Raw genomic sequence first — 15,201 nt, 5'->3', positions numbered from 1 at the left:
TGATATGGCAATCTAGTTAACACGTAATAGGGGTATCATCATTCCAGAATACCTGCCTGGTATTCTGGTCAAACAAATAGGCGTATCATCAGTGCCTGTCTGGTATTCTGGTCCCACCAACAGGTGTATCCTCAATGCCTGGCTGGTATTCTGGCCAAACAAATACCTGCCTGGTATGTTGGTCAAACAGATAGGTCTATCATCATGCCAGAATACCTGTCTGGTCAAAGAGGGAAGAACTCACAGCTTGCCTGTGTGATGTAGCTACATATACACATTCTTTCTAAGAGAGTAAGATAGGCACAAAGGACCAGCATTGCAGTAGTGATATATGCCCCCATCCGTATGCTTGTACGTTAATGCAGTACGGAAATAATTTTAGCGTTTGCTATCAGTTGTCTCCAACGCGGAGAAAATGACTTCAAATGAATGCAGTCCATTTGACTACCTACGTACTTTTAGGAAACTCTTGCAAAGAAATACGTGCCTTGTACAACATGTGTTACTGGGTAATAGTAAAAGTGCAGTGACGGGAGCCTTTGTAATGAATGTTATGCTCTTGGTAGCGACAGTGCGCCGGGGTTTGGCATAAACCAGTTGCAGTTGGCTGACAGCTTGGGCCAAGGTGTGTCTGCAGAGTGTCACACGATGCGGTTGGCATAATTCTTGCGAATGATAGCCAGCATAAGTACAGCAGCACCGCTTCTTCCAGCTTGCTGGATCCAAGCCACTTGATGTGCAGCTCGGAAGTGGTACGTGGCTCTCAAGTAGTTTTCATGTCCAAGGAGAAAGGAGTATTCAAAGACAGTCAGAATGCTTATCTGAGTGCTTTTGAAAGGATGTAGAGCAGATATCTTAGGTCATCTCTACCAATACTTGCCCGTACAGTAACTTGTTAACATTAAATTGATTGTAAGCTTTTGGGGAAAGTATTTCAGCTTCCTACAGACTGTGTATTTCCATCCTGTTGAAAAGGAACGGTGCTTCACCCCGTGGATTGCTACTTTGAAATTGCTGGAGCACTTCAGATTTGGATGCAGTTCAGGGCTGCATAGCCCTGCAGCTCTCACAGGCTTGCTATACCATCATTGTAGCAGTGCTAGATAGGTACCTTTTTAGCTATGCTATATCCTAACATGTGTTTGACTTAACCTGGAGGGTTTCATAGTATGGAACATGCTGTTCAGCAGAAATATTGTCCCTTGCGTCCCTCCCAGGTGATATGCACCGCCATGTGTGAGATGCTCCATAAGTCTGAAGTTCACATGCCAGCTCCCCACCTGGGGAGGTGTGCCAGCTGGTGGGCATTTGCTCACGGAGCTGATGGGTGAGCCAGCAAGGTCTCCTGCGAGGGCTGGGATGGGTCTGAGGGCGGTGCGGGGCTGCTCCGGCTCAGTGGTGCCCGAGTGAAGTCTGCCGGCCAGAGCAGAAGGGCACGGTGCCTCTCTCCTCGCCTCCGCCGAGGTGGTGCTGGGGCTGGATCGTGCCCCTCGAAGCCCAGGTGTCAGAGCTCGTCCGGAAATCCAAGCAGCAAAAATAAACAAGCACCTACAAGGACAGAGTCAGAAAGCACGGATGAAAGCATGAAGGCAGGAACAGGCGTGACTTTGTCCCCCGTTCTTTGGGAAGTAAGCAGTAAAAGGGGTCGTTCCTGGCACGGGAGAGAGAACCCTTACTGGCAGCGACTACGGTGTTGCTTTGGCCCCTTCTCAACAACGTGCGATACCCCCAGAGCACGGCAAGTTGACAGAGATGTTCAGTGGCCCTTTGCCAGGCAGTAGGGCTCGGCAGGGAGCTCCCAGGGAGCTGTGATGTGGGCCTTTCCAAAAGCCAAGCAGCAGCAGCATCCCTCACTGTCCCTTGCTAGAAACCCAGGTTTGCAGGCAAAGCACACTTTGTTTAATTGTTTGGGTATTTTTTTTTTTCCTTCCCGCAGTTATCTCAGGTGAAATGTGAGCTTTTTAAGAAGTGCCAACATCTCAGTGTCTACAGCTACTTGGCACAACTCCTTGCTGCGTCTTTGGGATTCAGACCGTACCGGGCAGTGCTAGGATTGCCAGCTGACATGGAACTTTGCCTCTTTATGTAGGGAGCGGGTCAAAGAGCTCAAAATTGTGAGTCTTGTGACCTTGCTGGGGTGTCTGCTCAGCCTTGCACAAACAGAGCTTCAACAAGTGCAACATGAAAACTGCCAACACGGGAGCGGTACGTTTCTGCTGACATAGAGAGCCTCCCAAGGGCAGGTGCATGCTTCCTGCCTGGGGCCGTCTCTGTGCACCTCGGAACTCCTTCCTATACCCAGAGCAGTGTTCAGAGCATTTGAAAGATGGACAACAGGGTCTGCTACACACCGGGGCTCCTCGCTGTTCTTGCCTGCTTGGATTTCCTCAGTTGCCCATGCCTGCGAGCTCTGTTTCCAGCCTCCTCCTCTTCCTGCCTGGTTGCTCGTCGCTCCCCTCGTCACAGGTTGGCTTTCTCTTCCTGCTGACTTGTGGAGAGCCTGGCAAGCTTTCCATTCAATAGTATTGTTAGACAGGTGAAGCCATGATAAGCTTGAACCAATTCTGCTCTTAATCAAAGCTAGCTCATTTACCTTCTCTCCCTGGACGAGCTCTTCAGGTGTTTGCTTTCTGGAGCATCTGGAGGCACCTGCAATGGAAATGTGGAAGGTAACAGGGGGCAAGGACCTACCTGCCCAATTGCTACCTTGGCTCTGAAAGGCAGATCCCTTGGATGGATTCGCTCTTGGTGGCTTTTGTTGCCACGCTGTTTGTGGCCCTGACATACCTCTGCTGTTTCTGCTTCTGCCCCTGGTGCAGGCAACTCCTCGGCTGATGCGCCGGCAAGCCCAGCCACCTCCTCCTCAAAGAGTTCCCCGTGGTGTTCAATGAGGAACTCCACCAGCCGTGTCACCTGCACACAGCAAACCATTGCTTTCCACCTAGGTGGCTGGAAACGGGTCAAACAGCCTTTCCCCCTCCTGACCCTCACTTGTGTGCAGAAAGCTGCAGCTGTGGGGCTGCTCTTCCCGGCAGCTTCCCCACGAGCGTTTGCTGAAGAGAGGAGGCAGCCAGGTACCTCTGAACAGCAAAGCTCGGGTCGGGCCGCAAGGCTGTAGCCGGCTGGTAAACACGGCGTACCTTGGCCGTCACCTGCAGCAGGACGTCCAGGGGGAGCGTGTGCTCCTCGGCTGGGCTCAGGAGGTTCGGCCCCACGCAGATGGCCAGGTTGCCGGCAGTCATCCTGCTGGTGGCCGCCTTTCTGCTGATGTTATGCAGCAGGGTGAGCAAGCTCCGGAGGAGCAGGAGGTTGGCCTTGGGCAACTTGCTGGCCACCCTGAGGAAGCAGGAACACAATGTTAATAGAGTAGACGTTGTCACCACAGGTCTCCCAGGCTGATCTCACGCGAGGGAAGGCTCCCTGGCCACGCCTGGTCTACAGCGGAGGGCTGTTTTCACTGCGGTACGGCCACCTCCCTCCCTCCCTGCCCTTCTGGCAAGAGTCCCTTTGTGCAGCAACCCCCAATGCCTGTGGAACGTGCTCCAAGGAGAGAAATGCTTTGCTGTGCCTTTTTCCCCCAAACCCCACCCCACAGCAGCAAGAGGTGGCTGGCAGAAAACACAGCTTTTTCAAGGAGGCCGTCACTTTGCAGGCAAGTCCCGGCCTCTGCCAGTCCCTGGGGAGCGGGCAGGCTGCTCGGCACACTTACTCTTTCAGCCCTGCCAGCCGCTCCTGCCTGCTGGTCTTCTGCAGGGCGCTCATCCACTCCTCGTAGAGCTCCTCCTCGAGGAGCTTGGAGGGGATCTTACGGAGGAAGTCCTGCAATGCCAAGGGCTCCGGGTGAGGCTCTGAGCACTGCGGCCAGGAGCACAGGCGGCATCCCCGGCACTCTGGCTCACGAGCGGGCGGCTGGGTTTCGGCTCCTGCTCTCGCAGGTGCCCATCAGCACCAAGAGAGCCAGGAGCTGCCAGGCTCCAGGTCAGCAGGGCTCACTTTCAGGACGACGGCCAGCAGGTGCGCAGGCTGGCTTTCGAGGTGGACCTCCGCTCCGCTGTCGAGGGCCTCCCTGAGCTCCCGGGAGGCACGCTCGCTGGCCGCCAGCCGGAAGATCCCCTCCGTGGATGGCCCGTGCTGGTGCAGGAGAGCCAGCAGGTCCTGCAGGGGACGGAGGAGGACAGTTGCTTGGCTGGAGACAGGCCCTGGGACAGGTGAACCTTCCCCAGGGGCACGTGTGGATGGCTGCGCAGCTCTCACTGGGGTGGGACAGAGGGGTGGCTGGAGGTGGGGGACATGGGGAGGAGCCAGCTTTGTCCCGAGTCCCAGCCGGGATCCGTCTTCTGGGGACACCACCTCTCTGGAGGAGGCAGCGGGATGGGGAGCCCCTGGCCAGCCCCTGGCCAGGCTTGCTTACCTGGATGGGCTGGGGCAGTGTGCCGTCCTGGCTGCAGAGAGCTGCCAGGGGCCGGCCGAAGAGAGCCCCACTGCCACCGGAGCCCAATGGCCCCGGTGCCTCTGCAGCGGCCGACGTCCCTCTCCGCCCAAAGGGCCAGGGCAGCCCCCTCCTCCTCCTGCGGGTCCCGCCTGCTGCCAAGGAAAAGAGAGCAAAAACCCCTGCAGGAGAAGCGCCAGGCGAGCGCTCCCGGACCCTCTCAGTGCTGTGCCCCTGATGCTGAGTGCACGGGAGAGGTGTCGTCTGGGAACAAGGGGCCCCGGGGGCTCGGCTCTCTCCTGCTGCAGAGCGATGGGGACGGACGTGCGCTGTGGGAAGGGCAAGGGCAGCCCCAGTGCAGCACGAGTGCCCCCCTGCAAGAGGAGGAGAGAAGGGCTGTCCTGCCCCGTCTTCTCCAAACTCACCAGCCGAGTGGCCAAGTCCACCTTGGCTGCCAGCGGGGACGGGAGGTGGCCGCAGCTTGGCACCAGCCTGCAAGAAACGCGCCGTGCTCAGCGAGCAGCCCCGCAGCAGAAAGGGCCCCCGGCGAGCTGCATCGGCCCCTGGCCACGTGCGAGCGGTGGGGACGGCCGAGATTGCACCCCGAGCAATCCTCACCTCTGCCTGGCCCTCGAGCAGCCTCTCCAGGCTGCTGGCGTGGAGCGTCATGGCCTGGGCAAGGGGAAAAGAGCAGAAAGTGAGCAGCAATGCAGCTGATGCTGGGCTGCATCAGCACGTGGGGGCAGAGCAGAGACAGGAGGGACACTCACGGCATTGCGGCCGCTCAGCTCCTTCAGCAGGAGCTCGATGGAGGGCAGCTGGGTCACCCGGGCTCCCTGCACTCCTTCTGGTGGGCTGTGCGTGGGGAGGGGGCAGAGAAAGAGAACGTGTGAGACCCAAGCCGCCTTGGCCCTCTCCTGCCAGCCCGGGGAGCACCTCCAAGCTGCCCCGAAGCAGCCGGGTGTGGGCCGGCAGTCGAGCGGAGAGCAGCGGCAGTGGTGAGGATGGGGCTGGGCAGGTGTGGGCTGGACACAGCTGGGCGAAGCCGCTGCGCCAGCTCTGCCCGCTCCAGAGCTGCCCGCAGCCGTGGGGGCAGCTCTCCCCAGCTGGGCAGCGGTGTTTCCGCATCGTACGGCTACGCCCGGAGCATCCCCCCGTGCTGTGAGCGTGGACCCCCAGGCTGCAGTGCCAGGCAGGGCTTACCCAAGGAGTGCGCTGAGCCAGAGCTCCTTCAGCGCCCGGGAGCTGCAGAAAGAGAGGAGGAACAGCCTGATGGCCGCTGCTCCCCTGCCTGTGGGCAGAGGCAGGCGCCGGCACAGCCCTGCCCCGTGGGGACGGCCACAGAGGCAGGACGAAGCCCCGTGGGGCAGGACGGAGGTGCTGCCCAGCCCTGCCGTGGGACCGTGGGACGTGGCACCGAGACTCACGGGAAGGTGACGACGCAGGAGCCGCAGGGCGAGACGAGGACGAGGGAGTTGGTGGGCTCGCCTTCCTCCTGCTCAGCGGCATCCCCGGCCGCCCCCTTCCCGCTGCTCAGCACCTGCAGCTGGCCCAGGGCCAGGCAGAGCTGCGGGTGCGGGGTGCTGCCACGTCTGCAGAGAGGAGCGGCAGGGAGTGACCTGGAGGTGGCCGAGCCCGGTGGCTCCCCTCTAGCATCCGCCTGCCACGGGCACGGCCATGGGTGCACGCAGCAGCAGGGTGCCGGGGGCCTGGGGCTGCTCCTTGGGCGTCCCTGCCCCGGTGCCGGGGCCAGGGCTTGGGAGCAGAGGCAGCTGGGGTCTGCGAGTCTTACTTGGGCTTGGCGATGCCCAGGGCATCCCTGAAGAGGAGGAGGTCCCTCTTCCTCGTCGCAGGGCCCCGAGTCACGCGCACGCGCTGGCGGAGCAGCGGCTCGGGCGACGCCAGGACGGGCGCGCGCTGCTGCACGGGGTCAGGGTCGTCCCTGCAGAGCGGATGGTGTCGGGCGTGAGAAAGGCGGCTGCTGCGGGGCCCGACTGTGCCGGTGTGTCCCGGAGCTGCGGGGGGAGCCTACCTGGAGCCACGGCAGCAGTTCAGCTGGCCCATCCCGCCAGGGCCAGGAGAAGCCTCGCCTGGGACACGCCGGTGGGGCTCCGGACGGCGCCCGGCCGGCCCGAGCGAGGCTGCCAAGGGGGGTCCCTGTGCCGGGCAGTGCTGCTGGAGCAGAACTTGCCTCTCCCCAGCACTGGTGCGTGCTGGCACAGTGCCGTCCCTGCAGGCACTGGGGCCGTTGCCGGGCCAGCGCCAAGCTGACACAACGTGGCATTCTGACCCCAGCGGTGGCACTGGTGGGGGAGGGGCGCTGGGGGCTGTCCCCAGGATGCCCGTGCCTCTCTGGTACTGGGGAGCCCAGACCTGGGCACGGCACTGCAGGCACGGCCTCGCCAGTGCTGAGCAGAGGGGAAGGCTCACCTCCCTCCAGCTGCTGGCAATGCTCTGCCCAGGGCAGGCCAGGGGACCCCTCGCTGCCGCCTCGGGGCAAGGGCACCTTGCTGGCTCCTGCTCAACGTGGTGTCCAGCAGGACCCCAGGACCTTTTCTGCTACGCTGCCTTCCAGCGGCTTTGCCAAGCTGCTTTTGGTCACGAGTATGTGTGGATGTGTCCCCGGATGCTTCGTGCCCGTACCAGTGCCATCCGTAGTTGGCATTCCGCAATTCTATGAAGCCGAGTAAGGAGAAGTGAAAACTGAACGCCAAGGTGTTGTGTGAGTCTGCCTTGAATTTTGTGGAAGGAAAAGAAGGAAAGGAAGGAAAGGAAGGAAGGAGGGCAGGAAGGAAGGCAAGCGAGGCAGAAAAGGCGCAAAAGGCAGGCATGCAAGGGACAGAAAGACAGAAAGAAAAAGACAGAAAGAGAATAAGAAATCCTGAGGTTTCTCCTAATTGCCCATAGGCTAACTCATCAGGGCTCTCATCCTGGCTGGGCAGTTGACAGTAGGCACCCACACTGACATCTTCTTTGTTCTCCATCCCCCTCATCCTCACCCACAGGCTCTCAACCACATCATCCCTAACTGTAAGGGCTGTGAAGTCAAACCTCTCCCTTACACACAGTGCAACTCCTCCACCTCGCCTGCCCTGCCTGTCCCTCCTGAACAGCCCGTGACGCTCGCACAGTGACGCTCTCTCACCGTTCTGCAGCACTGACAGTAAAGCTTGTGTGCAGGAGCTCCAGACTCACAGGAGAAAATGGTTACCTGGAGCATGATGTAAATATGGTTTTGGCTTGTAAGTCTGGTTGCTTAACAAACGATGTTTTTCTTCAGTCTGGTGACACACGAAATTTGAAAGCACCCAAGTTTTTAAGAGTAATCTCTGCAAGAACTGAAACGTCTCCCGGGATGTTCCAAAAGCATTTCAGTCACAGCTGAGCATGGACAGCCATAGCCCACTCCATGAGGCTCTGCAAAGAAAACATTGCTCTTTCCCGTTGCACATGAGAGCTGAATCCTGGAAATCTAGTCTGGGAACACGACTAGTCAGCCTCGACAGATGATAGAGTAGTAAGAACTTGTCTTCAAGAGGTAGCCAGAGATGCTGAGAGCACGCACTGGAACACAAGACACCCAGGCTGGGGTTCAGCTCCTCTGACTGTAGATATCGCAGATATTTATATTAAAAATTTGCTGAGATCCCATTATAGTTAGCGGAGTAAAAAGTTATTCATGGTGTCCTAAAGCAGACATCTTTAGGACGTCTTTAGACTCAACTGACTGTGTTGGCTAGGGCCTCAGCTGGATTTCCTACACAGAGGCAACTTAATGCCGTTTAAGATGCTGTAATGAAAGTAGCACGCAGAGCCTAGCAGATATGACACAGGAGCTATGGACAGTCTGGCCTTTCTGAGGGGACAGCTGGAGGCCAGAGGACGCCCCTCTAGAACCTCAGACCATACGCAAATGGTGCAGAGCGGTGGGTGTCACGCCCCACCTGGGGGTTGGGGAAGTAGAATCGTGACGCCGAATAAGTGACGTGAAGGGCACCAGTCTGGTGTGTGGCTGAGGGAAAAGAGGTGGCCTTCCTGTTGAGTCACGAGGTTCGGAAAGGACTCCCTTGCTTTCTAAACTCCTTCTCAGAGAGGAGTGTAGGTGCGGCTGGATCCCGTCTTAGTCTCAGACTTGGTCAAAGGTTTATGTCTAAGGGCTACGAGGACGGTAAGGGCAGCCACACGGTAGCGTCAGCGTTTGCCTGCCAGGTCCCTCTCCACCGCGCTTGGGAGTGACTCAGCTTCGCAGATTCCCTCGGACTAAATGAAGGTGAAACGACACCAGACGATCAGTGAGGCACGTTATTTGTGGTGGGAAACATGTGAACGTGGAACGCATGAACTTGAAAAACTTGGAGAGCATCAAGGGGTTGGCAAGGGTGGGATCTTATTGGAACACTTCTCAGAAGGAAAGGAAAGAGAGCGAGAGAGAAAGAGAGAGATCGCCACCCTTGGATCCGGCGGTGACGATGAGTGACGTGGCAATCCGCCGGTGGTGGGCGGCACCTGGCTGCTTGGGGGCGTGTCTTATATACTCTAGTCCTGCCTCCGGTTACGCCCCTTGAGGGCTTCTATGGTTCTTGTCCTAGAAGGCTCTCAATCGTCTGCGCAGGCGCCGGGGGCTGTGAGGGTGGTCGCGAGGGGTCTCTCGGGTGCTCGTAAGCCCCTTCCTCAGCTAAACTCTGTGTGACCTCTGGCCACATCTGGCGAGTCGTTCTGTACGGTACATCAGAACAGGAACTGCGCGTCCTCCGACGCGCTCTCCACGTCCCGTCCCGTGCTAGCCGACCCCTGCCTCGCCATGCAAACCGCAACTCACCTCGTGTGGGATAATTGCTGGAGGTGACTTAGAAATGAAACTTATATTCACCCTTTTAGGTAAGGCACAGCATTGAAGAAGCTTCCCAGGTGGAATGCAGCGGACATGCAAGGAATCCATTCCATGGAAGTTCCCTAGGCCTGCAACCTTGGATGTCGGTAACGCCAGGGGAACTTGGTGTGCTGACTCGAAGAGGTACTGCTCGCAGGGCGGAGCGGTGTGGAGATACCGCGGCCAGGCTCTGTAATAATATGGGAACTTGAAGGTATCATGGAACTGATAAGCTGCATATTTACTACCCTGGGCCAACAGCCTGCCACGTTTTTGACAAAATGCTGTCCTTTTGGTGAACTTTGCTCATGATAACATCATGATAATACCAAAACACACCTCCATCCCAAAAGCTACCCACCTCCAAGGTGCGACCACCCCTCACTGAGCTTGCGCTCTGAATTTTCCTAGCTTGTACCTTTAAAAGCGAAGCGACAAAGCTTTACACCAGTCCTAAACAAAGGTAGGTATGACTAGAGTCACTCAAGCTCCACCCGAAAGGTGACAGACAGTATAAAATGGTTTAAGAGAAAGAGAATGTTAGGGAAGACACCATCGTGTACCACTCTGACCTCTGGGATCAGTCGACGGGCTGAGCCTCTCTTCCCCCGCATCGGGACGCCTTTGGGTAAGAGTCGAACACTTGGTTATACCAAGTGCCTCCGCGGGAAACTTAGAAACCTCTATAGACTTGCTTTATTATCTTTGAACGCGTTTGTAGCCGGCAGCATTACTCATATTCTTGGTATTTGCACGTGCTTTGCAGACAGTGAATTTATCACCGGTAACCCAAAGAACCTGTGTGTCTGTTGCTCTAATAAACTGCACTCTTCATTGATCTAGCCGTGGTAGTTCTCACTGAACACGACCAGACTCTTTAAGTGTGGCCGCGATAGTTCATGCAACACGACTAGACTGGGGGCGTAAGCGTGCTATTAGTGAATCCGTAATCGTGAGGTTCAGTACGCTGGAGACGACCGGACTTACAACATTGTAAATTAATGCTGTCGCCTTAGCAAAAGCCCTGAGAGGGCTCTGGTTCTGATAAGTGGCTATACACACAGTCCTTAGAAAATAAACCGTTGACCAAGTCTGAGACTAAGACTGGACCTAGCCGCACCTAGACTGCTCTCTGAGAAGGAGTTTAGAAAGCAAGGGGGTCCTGTCTGAACCTCGTGACTCAACGGGAGGGTTCCCCCCCCCAGCCACTCCTCAGACTCCTATTTGTACGCGGCAGTAACTCTTAACGCAACACCTCGCCATGGTGTCGGAGACATTAACGCTTTCAGTCTCTCCCAGTAGGCTACTGCATCAAGCCCTTGATACCCACTCGCTATAATGGCTGTGTGGCAGCCACACATATAATATGTGTGGATGTGTCCCCGGATGCTTCGTGCCCGTACCAGTGCCATCCGCAGTTGGTCCCACCCTTGTTCTGCAGGTCTCCCAGGGCCACTGCCACGATGGTGAGAAGGGCATGTTTCCTGCAGCCAAAGCAGTGGTCCAAATGGAAAGACTCTCTCTTGTTCTGGGACAGGGAGAAAGAGGATGCACCTTGGCGACAGAGTCCAGAGACCGAGTTTCCTCAGAACTCTGTCTTTTTTTTTTTTTCTTATCTCCAACTTAGTCTTGCATTCACCTAAATATAGGAAATGTTTGCAGACACGCTTATTCTGAAACATAGAATTAAAGTCCGCTGTAGCTTCTGTGGAAGTTAGGCCTGAGCTTAAAGAAAGGTGCTTTTGTGAAAAGTGAATTCCAAAGACTTCCTCGAATAGTATATGCTCATAAAGTATTAAGGTATGCCAGGGTATAAGAATGAATAACATAGGTGTGCTAGAGCTGCAAAGCTGAGCATGGATTGAAGTGGCCTGGAAACCAGTCATGTTTTTATAGCAGATGTTAGTTCTGTCCTTTTAATGTGAAAATATTGCTACTAAGAGCAGGAGAATAAGTTGATATTAACCTAATAATGTTATAAGGTAGCCATGCCATGGTTAAGTGCTCTACATGTTAAGCTTATGAAAAGTGTTCTGGTGACTGACTGGTGTCGTGACTGTTGACTGATGTCCTGTGTTACAATAAATATGTACACAAGGACTAACAAGCCTCAAATGCATAAGAACACGAGAACGGTCATTCTGGGTCAGACAAAGGGTTTGTGCTTTTTCTAGCGCTTTCTTTGCCGCTGCCCAGCACTCAGCTTTTTTATTCATGGGTATACCCACAACCAGTCCAGCCTCTGTTTTTCAGGGAGCTGATCATTACATATATGCGAGACAGTAGACAAAACCTAGTTCTTCATATTCTTTGTATTGTTTTACTAGAGAATCTGAGCTTGTATATACCTTTTCTTGTTTATATTTACATCGGCACTTTGTTGGGTCCAGACTAAATGGAAATTCTCTACCTGACTGCAGCAAAAGTTTGGCTGAGCCCTCATTTAGTAACCAGCCATTGGTTAACTTTGGTTTTGAAATACAGCAAACTGGTGGAATAGGAAACTGAGACAGCTAGGGACATTAGTTGCATTTTCTGGAAGGAGGTGGAAAATTTTCTAAGGAAATTTTTTTAGTAGTATTAGCATGAAAGTCATAAGAGTGGCACATGAGAGCCAAGTATCTTTGTTCAGCTGAACTAGTGGAGGATGCACTGGGTTTGTTGCTAAGTTAGAGCAATAGCAACTACTGCTCTAGGCAAATGGCTTTTTAGAATTAGAAGCCATTACTGTCTGAAGTGACACATTTAGAAAATGTCTCTACATGAATAATTAGCTCACACAGCAAAGCTGCAGCTACCTGCTAGCACAGTATTTTTCCCACTTTGGAGATCTTTTTATTTATCTAAAACTTTCCAGTGGGCGTCACTGCTAGTTTATTCCCTGTATGACAAACAAGTAGTAAATGAAGGTGTTTTCATATATTAGAACAATCTGCATGTTTACATTTTTTACAGCTGTTGGAAAGATGTAATTGAAACCCTGAAGAGCTTTTGCTCTTTATACTACTGAAAGCCATCCTAAACAGCTTTTTGCAAATTTCCAGTTTGGAGAACTGTAGAGTAATTATTCAAGTGTCTATGCAGAAGAAAAAAAATAGTCTTCCTTTAGAGAGAATATTTTGCCGCAGATTTTAGTTCTCTCTTTTCTGTTTCATCTGCCTTTTCTCCAGCTCAGAAATGTCTATTGCCTTAGAAATTATTTGTGTTTGATATGGTAGAATATCTTTGTGTAGTAGCTGAAAAGTAACTGGACCTGTCCTTTGTCAAATACTGCACTAAATTCTCATTTCCATAATGCATGCAATTTTCCTTTACTTTTTAAAGAAAATTACCAAACTTTTTGTATTGCTCCCATACAGCTGCTGGGGACTGTGTATCAATCTGAATGTGTATGACCCGGCATTACTTTTTGCAACTGAGCTAAAAATCTGTGCCAAATTGTATCATAACCCAGGAATGAAAATAATAGGGATGACTTACTTCACATATATTCTCTGCAGATTGTTTTGACCAACTGCAAATAAATGAGAAAAATATAGGTAGTTGATATTTCTAATTTAATCTTTGACATCTCAATAAGTCATTTTAATATTAAAATTATTCTCACTATACTTTCTGAATGAAAGATCAAAAGAATCTATGCTTTTAATAGAATTTATGCAGGAAAGCATTGGCAAAAAATACTAGAGTACCTTTAATGCTTGTTCCTACATCAAACATGCTGAGATGAGGCTTAAAAGCCCACCAGAGAATTCATATTTGCCTCAGTGTTGTTAGTAAAAGCTGTAATTATCTATATCTTTTGAAAATGCTTAAAATGAAACACAACCTAATTCTCAGTTACAGAACCATGTAGTATAGCAAAGACATTATCATCTATTTTTTCATTATAAGATGTGGGTACATAACCAGGAAGAACACTAACATGATTATTTCTTAGTAAACCTTCACAATATATAACCATTTAGTGAAGCAGTGAAAATCAGAACTTATTCTGACTTTATCACAGCAGAACACTTCTGTTGTATATAAGTAGACAAAGAGCTTGACTTTCTGGGATATTTTCACTCTCACAGTCCTATTTCCTCTCCTTTAATTGTCAGTAACATCACTACCCAGCCATTTTTGTGGGGGATTAAGGTTAGCCTAATTGCTTTCCCCTTCACTCTTGACAGCATTAGTGAGGCTAGCATCTCCAGCAGAGTCCCTTGGGCCTTACTGCTGCTGAATAATGCATGCCAGAGCTCTGTACCCCAGAGCAACTTTTACCCACCCATATTTCAGGGCTTAGCAAACTGAAGTATGATCCCAAAAGAGGCTGAATATAGACTGGGGTAGAAGTAGGCAAGGCTGTCAATGACCTAATTAGGAACCATGGGACTAAGAGGGACCATAGAGTTTACATGACCATGCCTAGCCCTTGGTTAAAGATGTCCAGAATTTTTGCTTGGATTTGTTTTATTGAAATATTAAAGCAGCCACTGACACCTTTCAATTTTTCATCTGTCCACATCTTTTGCAATTCTCTAGGTTTTTTTACAGCTGAAACCTATCAGCTGAGGAGAAACTTACAAATGTGTTGTGACAGGGAGAGGCATTCTGCCCTTTTTATCTTCTGAAATTTTAAGTGCTTAACTGTTCAATTGTATATGCCGTTCAGGGGAAAAGCAAATGGGGAGAAACATCAGTGGAGCGAGGGGCTTCTAGATAGGAACAAGTATGCCAGGTCAGGTAAAAGGTTCGTCTAGCCCAGTATTGTCTTTCTGGAAGTGAGCAATAGGGAGGTTTAGGGAAGAAAGGGAGAAGTAAGGGAAGAATGCAAAGGCACATAAATGTAAAGCAAACATGTAATAGTATTTCCTACTCCCATTCTCAGACTCTAAATCAGTAGCCGTGTCATTGTATCTAATAATGCTTGGTGGATTTCTAGTCCATGACTTTATGTAGTCACTTTTCAAACACCCGTGAACTTTTGGTATCTCCAACATCTAGCAGCAGTGAATTCCAAGGTTTAGCTATATCATGCTAAAGAGCTTAATTCCCCTTTTTGTTTTCAACCTGCCACACAATTTTATTTGATAACCACTAGTTCTTGTGTAGGAATAGAATAACCATTCCTCATTCACCTGCTCCCTGCCATGACTTTTTTTAGCCCTCTGTCATATTGTCCCCTTAGTCATCACTTTCCCAGGGTAAAGAGCCCTTGTCTAGTTGGTCATTCCTTGTCATTCCCTGACTCTGATCAGTCTTCTACTATTTTCATCTTCAGGCTGGTTCTTTCTGTTGTCTTTGTAGCTTGTAGAGCTCACAAATGTAGCTACACTGATTCCTTCATACACGCTCCTGCAATTTAGGGTTTGGAAGTGGGAAGCTGAACTGGGTCAGACCAGAAGTCTGTTTACTGTCCTGTCTCAGAATATCCATTAGCAGGTATTTAGGGAAGCATATAAGACTAGACTGTTCTTCAAGAAGATTTGCACTTTAAACCTCAGGTTCATGCACTGCAAGTTGTTTTTTCGTTCCTTTTTTAAATGGCGCAAGATTTAGACTTGTCCAAAAAGCAGTTTTTAACCCTCCCCCGCCCCAGCTTTGACCCTTACTGTCCAGTAATAAAGTAAAAAGGTGGCTCAGTCTGCTGATTGCATGTTCTGTTTCTTGGGAATCTTAAAAACAGGAAGAGATTTCCCTGTTAAGAGAGATTGCCTGATATTATAAAAAGTTCTGAAAAGTAGACAAGCCCAGAATAATCATTCACAACTATTCATTTAAAGGATAAAATTTTTATATTCATCCTGAAAAGTCATTTCCTGGAAAAAAAACTTTGAAATCTGAAGCTAGCCCTGCTCCAAATTTGTTCTGCAGTAACAAATAAATACAGAATGCTGCAAAATGCAATTAACGT

The sequence above is a fragment of the Mycteria americana genome, chromosome 1, assembly GCF_035582795.1.
Source record: "Mycteria americana isolate JAX WOST 10 ecotype Jacksonville Zoo and Gardens chromosome 1, USCA_MyAme_1.0, whole genome shotgun sequence".
Lineage (NCBI taxonomy): Eukaryota > Metazoa > Chordata > Aves > Ciconiiformes > Ciconiidae > Mycteria > Mycteria americana.
Note: the sequence above shows the minus strand (reverse complement) of the source record.